The sequence below is a fragment of the Malaya genurostris genome, chromosome 1, assembly GCF_030247185.1.
Source record: "Malaya genurostris strain Urasoe2022 chromosome 1, Malgen_1.1, whole genome shotgun sequence".
NCBI lineage: Eukaryota > Metazoa > Arthropoda > Insecta > Diptera > Culicidae > Malaya > Malaya genurostris.
This window is the reverse complement of record NC_080570.1, coordinates 150,960,931-150,985,068: the sequence shown is the minus strand read 5'-3', so window position 1 is coordinate 150,985,068 and position 24,138 is coordinate 150,960,931. Positions and strand designations below refer to the sequence as shown.

The window sequence follows — 24,138 nt, the reverse complement described above, 5'->3', positions numbered from 1 at the left end:
AGCTTCAGCTAAACTAGCTCCAGTGAGTTTTTCTCTGCTCCACAATAAACAATAAACTAGCAATTTAGTGCCCATTTTACTCCGTTTTACCGGAACCGGAAGCATTTCGTACTGGCCAAGTGACCATAGGACTATATATTCTGGTCAAAGTTTGAAAAATTCGATTCAGCGAAGTTCGAAAATCGAAATTGCTCAAGAAGGTATTGTATAAAATTCAGTAGCAGACTATGGGCTCATAGAACCATCCATTTGAATTTTATTATGCATAAATTGTTCCAACGGTTTCCGAAAAAATCGAGTGCACTTTAATATTTAGGTCATTTCATCTCGTTAGATTCAGGCATAATTTAAAAACAAGCTATGGGACTTTAGGACTGTGGTTTTTGAGAAAATCTAATTCAATTTCCCTTCGCATTTAACTCAGTTGTACCGGAACTGGAAATCGGATCCAGATAAAATGGCATAGACCAGATTACGAGACTACGAAACCTTTCATGTGCACATTTGCGTTACTTACATACATACATACATACATCCATTTGCTGAGCTCGACGAGCTGAAACGAGTGGTATATGTAACTGTATAACTTTCTAAATGATAAAAGCCAAACGATTAAAATGTTGTGCGATTTCACAGGTAGATAGGGTAAAACGTTCCCCCGAGATAAAATGCACCCCTGGCTTTTCGCAGAAGCTATCAATTTTTTTGACACTGAAAATTTTCGATTAAAAAAAACATTTCTTTAGATTACACCAGATCTGAACGTTTCATATACATACTTAGAAACGTTCAAATGAATAGTCCTACCTCAACCGCCACATAGTCCAAACATTGCTCCTTCTAATTATTTTTTGTTCATGGACTGGCTGACCAGCACTTCTCCAATTATGATGAACTCAAAAAATGGACCGATTCGTGGCCTGCGGATAAACCGGTCGAATTTTTCAAAAAGAGTATCCGCGAATTGCCAAATAGATGAGAAACATTAGTGGCTAGTTTGCAGTCATTTTTCATCAATAAAGTAAAATTTCGATTTAAAAAAAAACGGCGTGAGCTTATTTATACCCTTGATAAGTAATTGTTGGTGTTCGTACTTAAGTAATTTTCTTGAGTGTACTTCAGATTCTTCGTTGTTCAAAATCCGGTATGATATATTTTCAATTAATTTGAATGATCCTCAAACTTATTATCTCATGTTTAAATTTTAACAGTTTTCAAACATGAAATATTTTATGTACAAAAGTATGCACACTGCAAATATTACTATGAAAATGAATAATGATTGAAAGTAATAATGCATGAAATTTTCATGTTTTTTTGGTTTCTCATATAGAAATGCTATGCAATCACTGTGAAAATCGACTTTTGTACCGAGATTCGGAGAGCCAAGTTTCATATACCATTCGCCAAAGTTCGTCAAGTACGCAAAATGTCTGTGTGTGCATGTATGTATGTATGTATGTATATATGTATGCAACAAAAGTGTGCAAATTGATTTTCTCTGAGATTGTTGCACCGATTTCCACAAACTTAGATTTAAATGAAAGGTCTCTTGGTCCCATAGGTTGCTATTGAATTTTACCCGGGTCGGACTTCCGGTTCGGGAGTAAGGGGGTAAATGTGTCAAAATATTAAGAAAAAATGCATTATTTAAAAAGGTCCCTAAATAAAAAAAAATGCATTAGATTTTCTTAGGAATCGCGCAACCTATTTTCTTCAACTTAGATTCAAATTTAAAGTCTTAGAGTTCCATATGCTGCTGTTGAGTTTTATTTTGATCCGATGCCCGGTTTCAGAGTTACGGGATATAATGTGCAAAATAAACTAAAAAAGTGCACTCGATTTTCTCAGACACCGCTCATCCAGTTTTCACATACTTAGGTTCAAATGTAAGGTCCTAAAATCCCATATGAAACGCTTCGCCCCTCCCCGTCTCTTCATCGTCTCGATGTCAACTAATTAGATCTCTGTCCTTTTTTGGACATTTCGTTCCCATATCCCCTTTTTACTCCGTTTTCGCCAATATTTACTTCTCTGTATATTTTTTTCTTATTCTCTTCCGTAACATCACCATCATCGCCCACGAAAGGCCGCTCTAGTCTATCAACAGCATGCGGGCTACCCGCCGGATATTCGTAGCCTGGGGGTGCTTTCCGCGGACCCACACGGACCGAAGGATGCGGCTAAGATAGATACATACAAACGTCATCTGGAATCTCATAATATATTCAACCCAGTGGCCGGTTTCGATCACCAGCTGAAGGCTGAATCTGCCAAAGTCGACCACTGCGATGACATTACCTAATGATGCTACCGAGTCGACGACATTACCTAAGTTTTATGTTAGTCGTTATTTAAAATTAGAAAAAGCCCTTGGCATCTTAGAGGTTAAGCAGTGTGCCATAAAAATTATATTGTTGAATAAAAAAAAATCCCATATGAATTTCATCAGGATACGACTTTCGGTTCCTGAATTACAGGCTGATAAGTATAAAAGTTTCATTTTACAGGTGAAACAATTCTACAAACGATACAATTCATAACTACTTAACTTTTCAAATGACGTTAAATTCCACTCGCACAGAATTTCACAGGTTCCGAGTTTGATTTGCACTTGGCTACCAAGTGCCGCTGAAATTATTCATCGAACGAATGTGGGCTTCTGTGGTTCAGCCAATTAACGCACGTGCTCTGTGATCTAATATTTCTCGGTTCAAGTCGCGCTGTTGCTATCGATTTTTTGTTTTTTATTTCATTCGATTTCAAACTCCTGCAATTTTCAAATCACACAATTTTACATGTTCTTGCATATAAATCTGGGTGAAATACGATGCTCCATTAATCTGTATCTTAAAACTATAGAAACATGTGTTATGCATCTCATATTGTAGAAATATGTGTTGAATTTAGATTTATAAGAAATTCATGCAAAGAGTAACAAATATGGTGGTTATCAACCCCGTTTTGTTGAATTAAAAGATTAGATTTGATTCTATTTAACACTAAACCGCATAAGAAATTTTTAAATAACTTCAAATCTATTCTCACTTAGTATATTTGTCGAAAAAATACTCTGTTGGCTGTTCATGATCGTCAGAGTGAAGAATTCAGGGAAGTTACTTAAATCCATAAGTGGCAAAGAATATCAATTTTTTCCAGGGAAAATGTTTGTTTTCGGTCCACGATTCGGTTTTTACAGACTGTAAACTTGAATAAATTTGGTAAGGTGTTGCCGGCGCACCCGTTGGATTTCGTCGAAAAGTCAATACGCACAAACAGTCGTTCCGCCAAAAGTATTTCGTCTGTCTAAGATTTTCTAACTGAGTGAAGCCGCTAACTTACAATAAAAATTCTACATCCACAGCTTGGAAAAATCGTACAAATGCACGTCTTCTGAGATCAACATCTACGAGCGGCGAACTTTCAGACTTCCTCCATTCATTGTGTAATTTATATTTGAAACGTGAATGTTTATAGTTTCAAAAGTTTTAATGGCAAAATTTTCATATGGGATGGATTTGAGCACATAATACGACTCCACTTGTAATCGAAAAGTAATATGAAGAAGTGCTCGCAAGTTCCTATCTCATGCCACCCCGTTTGTCTATGATGACATTTGTTCAATAGAATGGTGTCGACTGGGTATTGTCGGATTTAGTGGTAAATATTAGAAATGTGCTCAGATAAATCTTCGACCCTAACCAATTAGTGTTCACCCTGACACTTCACCATTTTTGTGCAATCTAATCGTCTCGTAATCGAAAAGTTTTCGAAAAGATTTATGTCCATTCCGAAAACAGAAGTAAAGCATTATGAGATACTATTATGAAGCCTCAAATTACGTATGGAAATAAACATTTACACATTCATGATTATCTACGGCGAACTACACCGCAGCGGCTTTTTGAAAACACCCCAAAGCTACCGATATCGATGTTTTAGATCGGTGCACAGATTTAAACTAACTAATTATACATATCACACCTCACCGGGTCTTGTGTTGGGTGATTTCGCCTACGGCTGAACTATAACCATAACCAGCTCGCACCGCCATCGTCGTCGTCGCCGCTTTGGTACGAATTCGCTCGCGTGACGTTTCGATCCACAGGACATACAGCCACAGCCCGAAAGTGAAAGTCTGCGAGCAACGATGCACTTTGAAGAGTTATGTTTTTAATTTCGTTTCTTTTAATTTGCCAACAGAATCAATCGCCCGACATTCCACCGGTGGTCTTCGTACGACCGAACATGGGTAATCGCTACCAAGTGCCCACGTGAACATGGGGCATTTTTGCCTTATTGGCTCTGTCCCCTCTTCACCGCCCTTACCCTGAACCCTGTCAAAGCCAGGCGAAGTCAAATCCTCACATAACTTCAAAGCGCGCTGTGGTCACTTTCCATAGTTAAAAGCAGCGCCATCGCCATCGATTACATAGCCCCTCGGCATAGGAAGAAGAGAAGTCAACGGTAACTGTTTTGAGCGGAAAACAATAGCAGTCATAATTTGGCGTGCGCTTGTGCGATCACCAAAGCAGGCTTCGAAATATTAAAAACAAAAAATTGGCCGACATACCCCAGTAGAGCCACCGTAATGTAAAATTCGCAACACAATCGAGCGGACCCCCTACTTCTTATGGTACTTTGGTTGTCTTTAGGCTAATAATTTCGCCGGGACGTGGCACAAATTTAGTCCCCGCTTAGCCGAAGAAGTCGTTCAATCAAAACGCCTCACGGAGCAGAACGCTTTCGGTTAACCCGTAGGCAGCAGCACATGTGTGTACTTACTGCGGCTGGGGGTTAGATTTTTGGCAGGCTGAAACAATGGCTGCCCATAAGCGAATTTGAGTAAGATAATTTTTTTGTTTGCCCTAATATGCATTGCTTGGTTAATCATAAGAGGGAGACAACTGTGAACATTTTTTTATGTAAGCAAATTATTGCCATTAGTTCAGTAACATTTATGAGGATTTAGCATGCACCCTGCTGCGATTTCGTAAAATAATGCGCAACTTGTACCAAACTCTTTGATGCAAGACTCCACATTTTTCTAGGAGTATTTTCCGAATCTGCACAAATAAAATCAAACGATTTAAATATAGCTTGCAGGATGAAACCGAATGTCACCAACCATACATAGTGCACATGCGCGGTGCACTCTTTCGTCCGTTTATCTTCTAGTATGTGATTTCTACATATCCTAGCTCTCTGAGTTTCTGAGACGATTGAGATCGTGAAGGTTGTTATTTTTTGGGATGCCTGGGACAAAGTACAAACTAGATATTTTTTTAAATATTTATTAAGATATGTTACATTCGACGGATGTGTTATCGCCTTCGAATTTCACACACGGAAAAGTTATCAGATGAGATCTTCAGGTTCAAATAGTTCAGGAATAGTAAGCTGTTTTCGATGTAGAAAGTGTAGATAGATTAATAACAAAATAATAATTTGTCTGCGAAAAAGTAATAGCCAGTGAATCGAAATAAAATTTGATCCAATCTTTAGAACTGCTTTGCAATTGAGCAACCTAGGAATGTGGGGAAACCGAATTCCACGAAGAACGTTTTATGATGTCCCATTATCTACCAGCTCTCCTTCTTATTATTCTCAACTGATGTGTAATAATAACTCTAAAAATTTCATACTGCACTGTGGAACATGAAACCATAGTTTTTAGATGTCTCATTCTACTCATTTCAATAGTGAAGTAGAGTCTTTGTAACTTGGTTTGAATATTGATCAACATTCAATGACAATGTTTACTGTGTGAGATCTGTGTCACATATCGTGGGCGCTGGGTATGGCAATTCTACTGATTTTCTAGTGCATTGGCAAAATTTACTGAATTTTATACGGATTTTACAAAAAATACTGATTTTATACGAATTTTTAAAAAAATGCTGATTTTATACTGATTAAGAAAGTTGGGGCTTTCCCATCAATATAAGTAATATTATTGAAAGTTTTTCCTGCTTTATCATATGATGATAGAGGAATGTGATCAATCGGTCCGACCATTGGACCGATTCCGGCCGACAAATTTCTGAACTCAATTGAACTTATGCACTGTTGAACTTTCAGAACGCACCCAAAGTTTGTAGCACATGTACAAACTTTGTGCATTCTAAGCATTCAATACAATCATGCGCCATATTTGTCAGCAGTTGCTCTCTCCTCTCAGCAGATTCTATATATTAAATAGGCAATTAGTACGTAAAACTGTATCAGACTTAGTGACTTAGAATAGTGAAAGAAAATTTTACCCCAAAATTTCATTTATAATAATTTTTTAAACTTTCTTCCACCATTAAAAATGATGAAACTTAGGCAAATGACCGGAAGGGTATAAATAAACTACATTAGTGAAGAAACTTCCTTTTTCGACCAAATGTTTTTTCCTAGCTGTATTTGAGCAGTTCAATGATTGCAATAAAGATAGAAATAATTTACTCTGGATTAAACGAATGTTTTTCGTATAAAATAATAGAAATTCATTTAAACACAAAAAAATCGCCCTTAAATAAATTACGTAATAATTGATACAAAAAACCTGTTTCAATCCACCTAGCTTTGTTTTGCCTTTTCTCTATTACTGGTTCAATCGTACCTAGCATGTGCCCGGTGTACGTACACGATGTGCGTGCACGGGAACTCCACCCAGTGTACGTACTGAACTGTGTCGTTCATGTACGGTGTTCGGGATGAGCTTGAACACGGACTCGCAGTAAGTTTGAGGTTGGATATGTGCTTGAAATTTCGTGTACAGGCACAACTGTGCCGATGTTCATGGCTTCCCGTGAATATGAAAACAGCCAAAAAAAACTTTTGTATCGGCTCGGGCAGTGATCGGTAAGATTATAATTTTTCGACAAGCCATAAACACAAGTGATGCTCAATTTGGCCTCATCCGGTAGAGAAAATTTTAAATTACACAAAGTTCTCGGTCTGCTCAAAGTTCAATTCTTAGATTCCGTTCAATATTTTCATAACATTTGCACTTTAAAAAAATGGTCAAAAATTGCCGATTTTCCTAGGGTTCACCTTCACCTGCACTGACGAAACTCCCCATGTAGCATCAATCACAATAACCCATGAGTCAACAGACAAAATTTGACAGCTCGGTGATTCCGCCCAACGTCCTCCAGCTGCGTCCCATCAAGAATTTCTGGGCCAAACCGAAGCGTAAGATCTACTCCAACAACTTTGTCGCGGAAACTGAGAAGCAATTTATAAGTAAAACGAAGAAAGAACTCAAAATCATGCCTACACGCATGTTTTCGTCCGCTATGGCGAATGTTCCGGTTAACTACCGGAAGACCGCTCTCAAGGGCGTAGATTTTTTTTTGCAAGTAACCGTAAATAATCACCTTCCATGGAAAATTAATCAAAAGCATTTATCTGTCTTAGCATCCGAAAAAAGCTCATTTATCATTGCAAACGTTAGCCTTACTCTTATTTCAGTTCTAAGTTTGAGTGAAATGTCAATATTTTGTTTCTATCAAATAATTAACCTCGATTCCGTTGATATTGAACGAAAGTGAAAAAAATATGAACAATTTTATACAGAAAAAATAACCTTCTCTTAGCCCACATGCGATATTGCCTTTATCTTATCATTTTTCTATTAAGATAATATTTAAACCAACTGTGGGTTGATTTTTGATACAAACTCATTTAAATTGATTTGGGCAGTTTACAAAAGCGTGCTTCAGCGAATACGGTCACATTACCGAAACCAAAAATATCAGCAATAATGCATTTGATCATAAGTCACTTTCTGGAAAAAAATGTACGAATAGAAAAAAAATCACTTCTACCATTATACCTTCCGAACCGGAAGTGTCAGCCATATGGTCTTCGAACGTGATCTATGACCCAATATTAGTCTTGATCATGCTTAAACTTGTTGAAATCGGTTCAGTCATCTCCAAGAAAACTAGGCGTAAGGGACGAAAATTGCGTTTTGTCGATTAGGTCACTTATACCATTATACCTGTGAAACCAAAAGTGACAGGCATTTGATCTTCAAACTTGATTCACAGTGACTAGCTTCTAAAACTGCCTAGCTGGTGAAAATCGATTCAGTCATCTCCAAGAAAAGAGAGCGGAGAACAAAAAGCATTTTGACGGTTACGTCACTTATACCATTCTGTTTCCGGAACCGGAAGTGACAGCTTTTTGATTTTAGAATTTGATTTACAATTCAATAGTAGCTTTCGAAAAGCCTAAGTTTGTTGAAATTGTCTCAGTCATCTCGGGTGGGTAATGTCACAGACATAACTGGAGGACGTGAAAACGAATAAAACTGGCATACTTTTTTCACACTTCCGAACACAAATACTTACACATTTCATCTTACTATCAGTTTTCAAATCTAGTAGTGCAACAGTAAAAAACTATATATTTTCAACATTTATAAATTCAATAAGTTGAACCTTCGAAACGTTGGCTGTTAACGTTAGATGCATATTCTTAAAGCAACAAATGACCAAAAAAAACCATCTTTCGATTCAATCAATAAAAGTGTTCGTACCCGTTTCTCAGTAAAATCAACAGTTATAATCAGAGACAGGTGCTTTGCTAAGTTAAGGTAAAACAGTCATTACTGTACAACTAACTAGCAACAAAAATGATCGATTACGAACGTTGTTTAACAAATGTTTCGTTAGCTTCGTACGAACTTAGCAATGCACTCGAAAAAATGAAATAAAATTGAGTAAAGAATCCACGGTGGTTTTTACGGGGTTAAAATTTGTTTTTAAGCTTATTCAGAAAGGGTATCATATGAACTTAGCAATGTATTTGAGAAAATAAAACATAAATCGAACGAAAAGTTCAAACCCATCGTAACTAATCAACAACTAATTAGCAACAAATAATCATCAGATTGAATTGAAGGATGGCTTTTTTGTTGCTTTCAAAATATTTTTTTGGATGTTAATGGTCAACGTTCCGAAGGGCTATTCCTCCATCTTCAGGGCAAAACGACTAACCTAAGGATGAAGAAATATGAATTAAGGAATAAACCTTCGAAACGTTGGCCGTTAACGCGAAATGAATATTCTAAAAGCAACAAATGAACAAAAAAGGCTATTTCTAAATTCAATCAGCTAAACTGGTCGTTACCGTTTCTCAGTAATATAGGTGCTTCGCTAAGTTAAGTTAAAACAGTCATTACTATACAACTAACTAGCAACAAAAATGATCGATTACGTGACGGTTTATGTTAACGCTTGTTCCACAGATGCTTATTTAAGTTCATAGTAATGTTCAACAAATAAACAAAAAAACCACTAATTCACGGTGGTTTCCACTGAAACTATCTAGCAACTAATTAGGAACAAATAATCCAACTATTTTTGTTATCATTCGATTGAATTGAACGATTGCTTTTTTGTTGCTTTTAAAATATTCATTTCACGTTAACGGCCAATGTTTCGAAGGTTTATTCCTCTATCTTCAGCACGAAACGAATACCCTGAAGACGAAGGAATATCAACAAAACTGGTCGTACCCGCTTCTCAGTAAAATCAACAGTTATCATAAAAAGGTGCTTCGCTAAGTTAAGTTAAACAGTAATTACTAACTAGCAACAAAAATGATCGATTACGTGACGATTTGTGTTAAAGTTTGTTTAGCAGATGCTTCGTTAACTTCATATGAACTAAGCAATGCACTCGAAAAAATGAAAATAAAACTGAGTAAAGAATTCACAGTGGTTTTCACCGTAACTAATGAGCAACTACATAGAAACAAATTCGTAACTGGGATTCGATTAGTTTTTGAGCATTTTTGGGAAGGGTGCTTCATTAACTTCATATGACCTAAGCAAGTTATCAAAAAATGGAAAGAATTGAGAAACTGATCTAAAACCATCGTAACTAATTAGCAACTGATTAGCAACAAATAATCTACCTTTTGTGGGTTATTTGTTGCTTTAAAAATAGCTATTTCAAGTTAACGGCCAACGTTTCGAAGGTTTAATTTTCCATCTTCAGGGAAAAACGACTACCCTGAAGATGAAGAAATATACCTTCGAAACGTTGGCTGTTAATGTGAAATGAATACTTTGAAAGCAACAAATGACCAAAAAAGCCATCTTTCAATTCAATCAACAAAAGTGGCCGTACCCGTTTCTTAGTAAAATCAACTGTTATCATCAGAAATAGGTGCTTCGCTAAGTTAAGTTACAACAGTCATTACTAACTAGCAACAAAAATGATCGATTACGTGACAATTTCACGAGGATTTTCACTGAAACTAATTAGCAACTAATTAGGAACAAATTTTGAACTGGGATTCGATTAGTTTTTGTGCGTTTTTTTTGGAAGGGCGTTTCGTTAGCTTCATATGAAGTATCGAAAAAAAATACTGAGGAACTGATTCAAAACCATCGTAACTAACTAGCAACTAATTTAAAATAAATTATTTTCTGAAATTTAAGTTGTTTTCAAGCTAATTTAGGAAGGGTACTTCGTTAGCTTCATATGAACCTACTTCGCTAGAAAGAGAAAATAAAAACATAAAAAGGGGCAAAACATTCAAATCCATAAGCAACTAATTAGCAACAAATAATCCACCAATTTGCGTTATCATCAGAGATAGGAGCTTCGCTAAGGTCTTTTTATATACAATTCAATGGTTCTCGGAAATATCACGTCAACTTTAGATTTGCTCGAAATTTAAAGCGAAATTCGCTCCAAAAACTAGACCTATTTAGCTATTTTCGAATCGTGCTTAAACACTCTCTTTGGGACACCCTTTCAGTGAACGGCAGAAAAACTTGAGCTTTGTTTTTCTCCACGTCAGAAACTCGAATCGTTCGCATCGATGGGATGGTCAAATTAGATTTTTTCGATAGAAACGGTATGCATCAAATAATTGGTTTAGGCTGAATATCGTTTCAATAAAAAAATAGAAAGAAACATTGACTGTTTTACTCAGTTGATAGAAAAGGGCAATGGTAAATTTTAGTGACAAGAAATGTAATATTTCGTTTGTGCCTTTTACTGGTGGTAAAATTCAGTCGCAAAAAATGCATTCATTGCCCTAATTATTCGTGTTGCTAAATTACATCACATTTTGATTTCCGTCTGCACAAGAGTTAGCGGCTTTTACTCTGTATGAGAGTAAAACATTTCTAGTTTGAAAATTGCACACCTAGAAAAAATCGTGTAAATTTACGTTTTCTGAGACCGACGACGAGCGTCAAAAATGACTCATTTTTACAGTAGATTGAAAATAGTGTATGTTCGACACATATAAAAATCATTCTTGTAAAATTCATTTATTTTACGAATTACGTTCTTATGATTTGAGATGCTCGAAATATTCGAAAAAAAGCCAGTGAAATGGATTGTTTCGACGCAAAAATAGTACAATCAATCATTTTCGCAATGCCTAAAAATTTCAGCCAACAACGTCCCACTGTCGGAAATACCAAAACACTAGCAAAACTATGCTAATCAATCAACCGAGATTCGGGCTTCAAATCTTATCGTAACAAAGCGGGTAGCAAATCACACAATCATAATAGAAACTGTACATCGGGTCCATTTTGGCTCACTTTTCTCGGTGTCTCGAGATCATCATAAATAATCGTCTATTTCAGCAGCTGAAAGGGTGTTGCTTTTTTGTACCGTTTGTTGATCTTTTCCACACTCACACACAGCTTTTTCCACTCGACCGAAGAAACTCTCAAGAAGCTAATTTATGTATGCAATGATTCCCGCGAAACTTGGCTGCTGTGCGTTTCTTCTTCCAGACTTTCGTCGATCGGAAGCCAAAAGTCGAAAGAAAAAAAAAACTGTAAATAAACTCCGTTTTCCTTCTGTTATCGTTCGTTTATGCTATCAAGCGCACCAACAATTCTTCTTCGCCGGCAAATGCAAAAAGCTCATCATCTGCGTTGCGTCTTAAGTTATAAGGGATCACTTTTTCTAGCACTTTTTTCCTAATTACAAAAACTTCAATGTTCAATGTTCGTTCAGGCCGGACGACGATAGAACACGCAACACACACACGGTGAGATTCTCCAACGAAATCGAATACTGCGAATCGGATGCTTACGGCGGGACCGACTAACACTGAATAACCGCACTCGCATTCGGTTCCGGAGCGATTAGAGTTCCAAACGGCTGCGGACAAGTTTTCCCGCAGGCTTCCCAACTGATCGGCCTTTGGAAGCAGGTTTGCTTCGATGCAAGATAAGTGGCAAAACACTGGAATCTAGGTGACTGGAGGATCCCCCCGTGACGCTTCGCAGCAGCAGCAGCAGCAGTGACCGGAGGAGACCGCGCTACTTTTGCGCAGATCAGGTTTATCTTCTTTCACTCACTCACTAACGTTGGTGTTGGAACACACAGACAGCTTGCAGAATCGATCGGGAATTGTGAAGGTCGCGTGATTTACTACCTCTACGCCTTTGACCGAAAACGGCCCACCCCGATTGGGCATCCCGAATTGGACAGGGAACTACACAGGTACGGACGGATTCGGAACATCTTTACCGTGCGAGCATAACCGTGGTACTAAAGCGGGCTGCCCGATTATGGTAGGTTAGTTTCGGGGTGGTGGAGCAAAAAAAAAAGTGGCAAGGTAGGCAAGCAAGCAGAGCAGACGCAACTCGCTTCGTGAACCGAACTTCGGCGCGTTCGGCCTCCGGGTGGCCCACGGGAAGGGAAAAGCACACATGCGAGAAACAAAAAATAATAATAAAAAAAAGGTGAAAAATGTGGTTGCCTACGAATGAAATAGTTTAGGCAGTTGGGCGAGGAAAAACTGCTCGGAGAACGAGAAAAGTTATTTATTGTTATTGTGCTTTACGTTTTGCACTCTACTTGGCACCTGGCTGGGTTGTGGGGAAAGAAAGAAACTTCGGGCAGTGATTTAGATTGCGGATCCGAGCAATGGTATGGTAAATGGAGAAGAACTGAGTTTGCATAGAAAGAAGTCTTCTAAAAATGGATTTGTTTTAATAAAAAAACATCTTTATCGCTGAAAAATCAATGAACTAAATACCATCTTTGTCACTATTTTAGACAAAACGAATAAAAAATACGGATATGTGCCCTGAGCACCAAACTGACCATACCTGAATTAGCCAGTTAAAGTTAGAAATATTTTTCCGTTCGGCACGTCACTTCACACATTGCACTTCGGTGCAAAACAAAAAGTGATCTGCAAATATCAGAGTGAAACTATTTCCTAGTTGTCATGAATAGGACTTATTTTACTATAGGGCTCGTGAATATCTCTTGTTGTATTTAAGCCAGAAACATATTTTCTTCTCCATACCATCGAAAATTTGTTCAGCAATTTATGATTGAATTTTCAGTAGTATGTATGATATAACCACAAATAACTCAAAGTTTAAGCTTTTCCAATTGTTTGGTATGAACGAGCATCATGGTGGAATTCACTGACAATATAAGGTGCGCGAAATTCTAGACACACGAATTGAACGAATCATCACACAAAGCGTATCGTGCAAAACCGACTCATAGAAATAAGGAATATTTTCAATGATTGAATGCTCGGGGCTTGCGACATGTTTTGTTTGCTATGGATGAGGGTTATAAACCATGAGTATTTTTAATTGTCTAATATGAGGGGAGAAGACATATTTGTGCATGTTGATTAAGGGGGGTAGGGCCTAAAAGATGAAATTCAAAATTCAAATGTTTTGCATAATAAAAAGCATAATTCGAACAACATTTTGCAATTTTTTCGTGCAACAATATTGAGAAATGAGTCGGTGAAGAGGTAATTTTGAGGACGCTTCTTAAAAATTACGATTTGCGGTGTCCACTGTATCTCAGCGCAGACTTATCAGAAGTCAACAAATCAAAGCAGCATAGTTAGAGTAGAAGTTTTTCTAGACCCCAACGTTTCTGTTTGATTTTTTTTTTTATTTTATTGAATTTTTGGTGGTTGTTCAAAGTAAAACTGCGATTTTTCACGAAAAAATTCGCCATTTTGTAGCTGTAAAACCTCCTCAAAGTAACAAACAACGAAAAGGAAAAAGGTTGGGGTCTGGTTTTTTATATGTAGAAAGTGTGTGCAAAATTTTATAAAAATTGGTGCAGTAGTTTTTGAATGACGATGGACACGGACTTTTAAATCGTTTCTGTTTGATTTTTTTCCATTTTATTGAATATTTTCAAAAAATCATATATTTTCTTTTATAATACGTTATGATGAAACATTTCAAGAATGTTTTGTCAAGTTTTTAAGTTAATCGAAGCAGAAGTCTTGGGCCTGTGTGCCGAGCTCTTACTTCTTCGCAGTATGAGATCGGCAAAGATAAAGCCCCATAACTTGCTAAGTTTTGTTCTGAGAGGCTTGAAAATTTCACAGAATATTCTTGAAATGTTTTACTATAATAAAATACAAAGAAAAAAAATAAATGATTTTTCAAAAGTGTTAGACCCTACTCGCCCCTCAAGACGGTAAATAAATAACCAAAATGTAAATTTATAACCAAAATGCTCTTATAATTGATTTTCTCGCCTATAGCGAAATTGTTCATTCTTTGTTACAGATCACAATTTTTGGCATGCACTGTGTACTGCTCATTGGGTGCATTAGCGAAAGATGTGAATGCTGAGTCTGATACCTACACACAAAAAAAATTGAATAATACAGGTGACCTAATACCTCATACGATGTAATTCATGAAGACCTAATTTGTCAAATGACGGAAAATTTTATTTGTAATGACTTAATGTTAGATGAGCTTGAATTTTACTGGTTTCGACTGTAACTTGCGTTCTGCTAGCAGGTTCGACTGTATAAATTTAAATGCACCTTCTACCAGCCAAGCAGATGCATGCTTCTGTGGCTCAGTCAGTTAACAGACGTACATGCGATCCAATGATTCTCGGTTCAAGTCGCGACGGTTGCTATCAGTATTCTTTTTTTATTTCAACAAATTTCATGTCATGGAGTTTTAGACACAATATTAAATGTTCTTCCACTTGAATTTGCGTGAACTTACCTTACCTTTCCTAACAGCTATAGGCCTGGGGTGTCATTTGCTGTATCAAACATACGTTTCTACATAACTCGGTAACATGCCCAGCCCATCGTAGACATCCGATTTTAGCTGTCCGTACGATAGGCAGCTGTTGCAATTCGTGATTCATACGCCGTCTCCACTTTCCGTCTTCCATCTGCATTCCGCTAAAGATCCGAAAACACTGAGGGCGCGTTGGTCCTCTGCCAACATAGTCCAGGCCATAGAGAACAACCGGTCTACTGAGCGTTTTGTAGATGGTCAGTTTCGTACGTTGGTGTACTTTTCTCGAAGGGTTTTTCTGAGTCCATAGTACACACGATTCCCTGCCAAAATACGTCTCTGTATTTCTCTGCTGGTGTCATTGTCGGCGGTCACCAGTGAACCCAAATACACAAACTCGCCAACCACCTCGATATCGTCACCGTCTATCAATATTCGTGGTGGGAGGCGTAGTGTTTCTTCTCTAGAGCCTCTTCCTCTCATGTATTTTGTTTTCGACGCATTTATGGCCAGTCCGATACGCCTAGCTTCAGCTTTCAGTCCGATGTAGGTTTCCATCATCTTCTCAAGGTTACGTGTCACAATATCAATATCGTCAGCGATGCCAAAAAGTTGTACGGACTTTCGGAAGATCGTGCCACTCGTGTCAATCCTCGCTCTTCGAATCACACCTTCCAGAGCAATATTGAACAAGATACATGAAAGTCCATCACCTTGACGTAGCCCTCTCCGGATTCGAAGGGACTCGAGAGCGTCCCAGATACTCGGACGTAGCACATCACTCTATCCATCGTTGCTTTGACCAATCGCGTCAGTTTATCCGGGAAACCGTATTCGTGCATTATCTGCCATAGCTGATTGTGTCGTATGCCGCTTTGAAGTCAATGAATAGGTGATGCGTGGGTACGTTGTATTCACGACACTTCTGGAGTACTTGTCTTATCGCGAAGATGTGATCCGTAGTGGCGCGGGCTCCAGTAAATCCCGCTTGGTACGGCCCTACGAATTCCTTAGCTATTGGTGATAGACGACGGCAAAGGATTTGGGAGAGTACCTTGTAGGCGGCGTTCAGCAATGTGATTGCGCGGTAATTGCAACAGTCTAGCTTATCGCCCTTTTTGTAGACGGGACATACCACTCCATCCATCCATTCCTGCGGTAGAATCTCCTCCTCCCAAATCCTAGAAATCATCCAGTGCAGCGCTCTAGCCAGTGCCTCTCCTCCATTTGCGTGCACTGCGACGCTCCATTTATGTGCATCTAATAAGATGTAAAATCACGGGGATTTTTTAAACTCTTCAATACTCAGATACATGGTAGTTTCCATGGACAATACAAGTAATACAAATTTGGCTGCTCATAACAATATACTACAATTTTTTGTAATATTCTCATGAATTTCGAGTTCCCAAATTCAAACAGGTAATACCGAGAAGATTCTTAGAAATGTTGTTGTATTGTAACCTCTTATTTTTAAATTATGACATACATTACTATACGTTTCAGATACAACAATTTACCAAATATGTTTTGACACTTCCGAAAAGGTAAGCTTGAAAATACAAAAAATACGTCGTCGCCATTATTTTACTTACAGTATCATGAAAAATGCAAGTATTCAAAATTTTTGGTAAGATTTGACTTAAATTTATTTTTTATCATGTTTTTTACCTTGTTCATACTAAATAGGTAGAGAATTCGCTCAAACTAAAGACGAAATTTGGACAATAGAAAGTGCAGTGGCCCCGACAACATCTCTGCAAGTGTGCTAAAAAGTAACCCTGTTATATTTTCTAGAATTCTCTCTCAATGTTTCAATGTAATTGTTCGGACTGGCTATCACCCTGACTGTCTCAAAGTGGCTAAAGTTATTCCTGTTTACAAGTCTGGTGATCGTTATGATTGTAATAATTATCGTCCTATATCGACTCTGTAATCTTCGAAAAACTATTGGTTAATTGACTTCTCGAATTTTTAAACAAACATAGTGTCATTTATAAATTTCAGTACAGCTTTAGACAAGGTTCTACCACACATACCGCTATCATAGAATTAGTAGACAATATAATGAGCGAGATTGACAAAAAAAAACATGATTGGTGCCGTATTTTTAGATCTCAAAAAAGCCTTTGACACTTTGGATCACAATACACTGAAGTCTTTTTTTATGCGAATTTACGTACCGCATAAAAAAAAACCGCATAAAAAAAACCGCATAACTCTGAAAATTCGCATAAAAAAAAACGCATAACCCTGAAACTTCGCGTAAAAAAAAACCGCATAACTCTGAAACTTCGCATAAAAAAAGACCGCAGAAGGGTAAACCGCATAACTCTGAAAATTCGCATAAAAAAAACCGCATAACTCTGAAACTTCGCATAAAAAAAACCGCATAACTCTGAAAATTCGCATAAAAAAAGTCGCGTAAAAAAACCGCATAAAAAAAGACCGCATAAAAAAAGACCTCAGTGTATTCTCTTGGACAAACTTCAGTACTACGGCATCAGGGGCATCGCGAACTCTATTATCAGTAGCTACTTGACAAACAGAAAACAATTCGTGTCCATCGAGGGCGACTGTTGCAATCTTACTGCCATAAACATTGGAGTGCCACAGGGTAGCAATATAGGACCACTATTATTTCTTTTGTATATTAATGATATAGGTAACCTGCAACTCACAGGAACTCCGCGGTTATTTGCCGACGACACAGCTCTATTTTATCCTAACAATGACATCAATGCTATTATAAACTCAATGGAGAGCGATTTAAGTATTTTAGATCAATATTTTAGTGCAAATTTATTGTCCCTAAATCTTATAAAAAATAAATATATGATTTTCCGGTCCATAAGGAAAATAATACCAATTCATCGTCATTCTAAATTGGGACATTATATTATTGAAAAAGTGGACTGTTTCAAATATTTGGGTGTTTTTTTTTACCCCACGTTAACCTGGATTCTCCATATTAAATCTATTGAAAAACATGTGGCATCCTACTGCGGTATTTTGTGGAGGGTCAAGTCATATGTTCCTAAGCGTGCATTTTTAAACTTTTATTTTGCTTACATCCATTCACAGCTCATTTCTTTGGTATCGGTATGGGGTCGCGTCACTAGCTCTCATCTAAAAAAAAATCAAACTCTTCAAACCAGGTGTCTCAAAATCATCTTCAATAAACCCTTACTGTTTTCAAACTTAGTGTTATACTCCAATAATACCCATAACATCTTACCTCTAGCACACTTATGTGATGTTCAAACATTACTGTTCGTTCATGATATCCTACACAAAACCTCAACTCACCATAATTTACAGTTTCCAACTTTAACTGACTCTCGAACTACACGTCGTAGTAACAACCTGCTTTGCGTTCGAGCAGTCACAAACATTGGTCAAAGAAAAAATTTATTTGAATAAAAAAAAAAGTAATTTATTCTTGTATAATTTTTTTTTAGTTAGCCTGTATCATTTTGGATCCCTTAAAAGGAAATCAAATCCACTGGAATTCCGCAATATTTATTAATAATGTTTAATTGCACATCATGAAAAAAAAAATAAATAAAAAAATTTTCCTATCTATGGAATGTCAGTTTTATTCGTAGTCACGTCATTCAGTTATGTCTCTGACATTACCCACTCGTCTTTAGAATTTTAGATGAATTCCCAACTTTTTACCACTGGGAATAACAAATCGGACAATAAAATTATCCGCAGATTTGACTTAATTACGAAAACCAACCCATTTCACGAAAAATGTACGAGGGCACAAATGGAGCATATTATTTTGTTGAATTATTAATTCAATGGATATTGAAGTAAGGTTGAAGAAACAAACCAAAATAATTCGGGACACAGTGCAATAGTAGGAAAAAACAACAAATTCAGAAAGAATAGGGAAATATGCAAAAATAATAATAAAAAAATAGAACAATTAGTGAAAATATTAGAGACAAACGCAAAAATCTTATCAAAAAACATAACCGACAAATAATATGGGAGAAAGGAAATAAAAATCAAACGAAAAGGTATACACGACAAATGTTTGAAAAAATGTAAGTGAAAATAGTACTAGTAGGTGTCATACAAAAAAAGAAATTAAAACACATAAATATCAATAAAACTGCAAAAAAGTAAAAGGAACAATTAGCACTAAAATTACGTAAATAACTCAAATTGCAAAAATAACGAGAAATAACAGAGCTAGCGAAAATAGAAACACCAAAAATAACAATAGCAAAAATTACAAAACTAGCGAAAATAAAATCGCCAAAAATAGAAAGAATAAAATGGATGAAATTGAAAAAAACTAACAAAAATTCTACAAAATATTCGGAATAGCAACCATCTAAAATATGCAGCAGTAGTTAAATTATCAACTGTAGAAATTGTAGCAAGAAAAATAAGAGCTGCAAATGTATCTGAAATAAAAGAAATAATAACAATGATAAGAAAACATGCAAACAAAGCAAAAAGAAATCAAGAATACAGAAAATAACGTAAATTGTGGAATTGCGAATAAGAAATCAACCAAATTTATCAACATTAGTAAATAAATAACGTAATCAACGTAAAAAAAATGCATCAGGAACGAATAATGATAGTTGACGTGAATAACAAAACAATAAACGAGAAGAAGAGAAGAGAATACCTGGCGTTACATTCTTTCCGTGGAATTTGGCCTTTCTGTTTCAACAGACTTCGCAGCCGATTCTTAACGTACAGAACCATTGCATGGCTAGCTAGTGCTACGATCTTACTGACACTAAGAATCCTTCCAGATCGAGATTCGAACATACGACAACTGGCTTGTGAGATCAGTGCCCTATGCACTGAACTGCCAACCCGGGCGGTAGAGAGTAGAGAAGCAGAGTCCAAATGACGAGAAAAATAAAGTGATCTTCCAATTAGTGAAGGAGTAGAACAAATTTCAAAATTCAAAAATAGAAAATGCATAAAAAATATCACGTAAAACAAAAATATTGACAAAAACTAATAAATGAAAGAAGATAAAAATTACAAAATAGCAAAGTAGAGAAGTTAAAAACTCTAGCAGTGTTTAATAAGAAATAAGAAACAATAGTTAAAATAATAAGATCATGAGTTTAGTGGTAACGATGGATAAGACTATCGCCTCTGTTTCACAGTTTTACCGACTCGAATGGCACAAGATCAGATACTTAATAATTGCGCAAAATACAATAGCACGAAAAGCCAATTAGAAATGAATGGTATAGGAAAAAAACTAAAAATCGCGGGAGTGAAGCGGTAAAATAAAAGAGAGCTAACAAATATACATAATATTTGGAGAAAAAACAGAATGAAAGTTATGAAAATAGAACAGAAAAAAGTGAACAAATCTAAAATTTAATACATCAAAAGCAAGCTGAAAAATCAAACACAAAAGATATGCTATCGATTTTTTTTTTACATGAAACAGAATTACATAAAAAAGAGAATCACCAAAAATAGTATAAAACGCGAAAATATCAAAATTGAAAGAAGTACAGTAAAAATTACTAGGGAACTAAATCATTCAAAAACAGCGAAGCAATTCCAATTTTCCAAGTAAACAAACAGCGCAAACAAGCAAAAATATTAATAGAAGCAAAATAAGTCGAACAACAAAACATCGAAGGCGGCAAAAAAAAAAAACAAAAATAGCATGATATTTAAAAATTTTAGAAAAATAAAACTCAAAGCATGCAATAATTGTGTAAATGAGAAAATTAGTGTAATTAACTTATACGACAAAAATAGCAAAACTGGATAAAATGAATAAAAAATAAAAAAGTGAATAAGCAAAAACTAGCAATTCAAAAATTGATAAATAACATAAGTGATAGAACCAATAGAGTATCGTATCACGATCAACATTAAAATTATTAAATGAATAAAATTTTGGATGATCAAGAGTTAACGTTAAATAGGGTTTATTTAAGTTCGTGTTTAGGACACATAGCCGTCTTCTATTTTTCTTTACGTTTCGTCTTGGATTTGCCAGTGTTTAAACAGTTTATGCTGAACTATTATGCCACCTAACAGATCAACATGGAACGTTTAATGTGCACTTTATATTTTGCACTAGAATGCGTTGAGTTCGAAGCAAACTGGAGGTAGAGATTCAACACTTTTCATATGCTGTGTGCTTTAGCCTACTTACAAAACAATATTTAGATATGAGAAGTGTATTCATATCTAAATAATTGTATTCAGTCTTCTTAAGACGTATCTTCAACTATATTTGAAGTTTTATGTCGGTATTGAACGAGAAAAAAAAAACAGTTGGATGATATACTGATGAATGGAATAGCAGAAATAGAAATTTGCGAAAAAAAAGCGCATTAATGTGAGTCGAACCCTTTAGCCTCTCTCATCCGGGATGATAGTTTTGCCAACTCTTTGAACAAACGAGCCGAGCATGTGTTCGGAATCCATACTGTTCAATTAAAAGTTGTACCGTGTAAAACACGCGACTCTTTCTCTAAATTCTAGTTGATATTCGAACATCGCCAATTTTTCAGGAGGTAAAATGAAACAATTATGATCCTTGGCCTTATTCCCAGTAATAATCAGAACAAATTGGCTCAAATGGCACGTTCCCCTTGATATTTGGAGATTTGTGCCGTAATAAGGTTCTGCACGGTCTCAGAATCGACAGGTTTTTTTTCACATTAGCAAGCCTGGGCTAATGTGAAAAAAAAACCTGTCGATTCTGAGATTTCTTCAACATTATTCACTACTTTTAGTTGTTATAGAAGGGCTCTTTTATTCTTTATGGTCAAGTAATTTTATTCTTTTATGGTCAAGTAATTTTCTATTGGGTGCAGTTCCGGAGTGATTGTGAGGTTCAGATCTTTCGGAACGAAATCGACAATATTCGTCTTATACTCACTCTAGCACGTTCTTCGTGTGGTGGCATAATGCCAAATCCAGCCAGAATATCGTCGGATTGTTGTGAGTTTTTAGGAAAGGGAGGAACTGCATTGCGAGATACTTTTCCCAACACACCTGTCCATTCGTGGTGCTTGCGGTAAAGTAAGGTGTACTTCACTCTCCGCAAGCACAAATCGCTTGCCACGTTAGGAACTTTCTGGCAAACTTCGGTATCCTTTATATCCGCAGCTTCTTGAAAACTTCAAACTTACAGTCTCATACAGGTTTCCTGGAATCCATATGTCTTGTCATCCGTTACGCAGTTGTGTGGTTTCGTTAATTTCTGGTCGTACATCTTTCGGGTGTGGTTTTTTTGCGAATGTACTCTGTTTTAGTATAGGGATTTTAGAACCTTAAACGAACGTATGCAAGCGCCAGTTTGATGTATTCTTCATGAAAATCTTGCTCACATGCAATTTTTCAGCCACATCGTTAACCTGACAGCTTTTTTCTACGGCATCCTTCTCGCAAGAGAACAGTCCACACACCGCTTCACGAGCCTAATTTTACACTGATTTCAAAAAATTTTGGTTTGGCAATCATTTTCGCAAATTTTTACTTCTGCTGTTTCGTTCGTCAGTCTTTTCTAGGCTGTTTTTTTCTCGTCAAATACTAATAAAACCTCAAATTTGGAAAAATCGTTTCGAGGGTAGCAAACATTATTAGAAACCGGAATATCCTTTTTTATGTTCGTACACATGAAAAACTGAGCTAAGCCAATGACTGGAATCAATTGCCATGAAATGAAATGGAAACGCGATCGTCAATCGTATCTCGCCCCACGCTTTAAAACAATCCATCACATATCAAACAATAATTGCCGTCATATTTTCATGTATTTTGATTTTCTACTAGTAATTAACCACTCAAACGTTCGAGCCAGGCTAATCATTTTTTATGACCGGAATTAATGTACTGATTTGATTCTTCCGGTATCATACTAATAAATTACTTGTTCACTTGACGTTTTGCATTTCGCGGTTTTCGCGAAAATCAGTATAAAATTTAAATAAATTGACAGCTCGCGCACGCCCACGCAAGTAGTCACCTCCTCTGCACACGAATCAATTCGTCAATTAGTTAATCAGTCCAGGCGCAAATAATTGCTCAATTTGGCATTCAGGAACTGTTTCGCGCTGATTTTACTACCGGAGAGCAACCAATCGTAGTCGCCGAACAGAGAAGAAGTTTCGTGGGGTTTGAGGGTGCGCAACCAAACCGAAGTGCGCCATTTTCCTTTTCGTTTCTCATGAGTGACTAAACAAGCAACCGGTTGCTTCGATCGGTTCCTTCCTGCTTCTGTAAATTGCTTCGGCAAAGAAAAGCCTTACCCCTACTCGCGCGGCAACTCTCGAGAGGGTGGAGGATTGCACTTGAACGGTGCGTGCATTTTCCTTTCGTTCGGCAGAGTGGCGCACATAATTGCCCATCATCGTCGCCGCTGTAACATGGCGTCCGTTATTAATTCCATTAATTGATCATATTGTTTTATTGTGTCCTATGTGTTTTGTAGTGCATCGCTAGTAGGCCCTTTTCAACCGATAATGGGTTCTTCGGTCGGTAATTGCAGGGCACTCTGCCAGGAAAGCTACTTTGATTGTTACTGCGTTTGGGGCGGGGGTTGGTAGCAATTAAGGCGATCACTGCCCTTTTTACGAGTTCATTTTCCGAGGTGGACAATGTACATTCCCCGATGGTTTAATTTCTTGCGTTGTCAGCTTTAGAATTATCTCATTATTTTGAAATCGAGCTTAAAGATGAGAACTAGTTCCATGAAGCTCTTGGTCTTCGGCCCTGATCCTACTTGACTCCGACCGTTTGAGCTTCACGATTTTCCATAATCGAACGGCGATGTCCATCAGTTGCATAACGAAAATGTTTTTTGTTACTTCTCTCCAGTCGACGGTTGATTGACCGAGTTTTTTAATTGCAGTAGCAGCGGTATGTCGTTCGATTTAAATTACACTTCTTCTCTTCTTCTTCTCGGATCATCAGCAGCAGCAAAGGAACTAGACACAATTGGTTTGTTTTTTTTTCTTCACGACATGGTGGTAGTCTTTGCGTTTGGTGAAATCAGTGCAAATGTTGGCTTACAGCAAAATTGAGCACGATTTTGTTTGCGCTTGATCCGGTTTAGTAGCGAGTATCGACCATCGACCATCGACCGCTTAGTTTTGATA

The 24,138-nt window shown here is 36.9% G+C and overlaps 1 protein-coding gene across 3 annotated transcripts in view; it reads right to left on the bottom strand.

Moving 5' to 3' along the window:
- Positions 1–24,138, bottom strand: part of LOC131426185 (uncharacterized) — a 135,371-nt gene that overhangs the window by 100,414 nt on the left and 10,819 nt on the right. The window contains exon 1 of one of the 3 annotated variants that reach the window (XM_058588716.1): positions 11,640–12,494. The exons of the other annotated variants lie outside the window; for them this stretch is intronic. The gene's annotated coding sequence lies outside the window, so the exon portion shown is untranslated. Of the gene's footprint in view, positions 1–11,639; positions 12,495–24,138 lie in introns of those variants that run through there. 3 annotated transcript variants of the gene reach the window in all.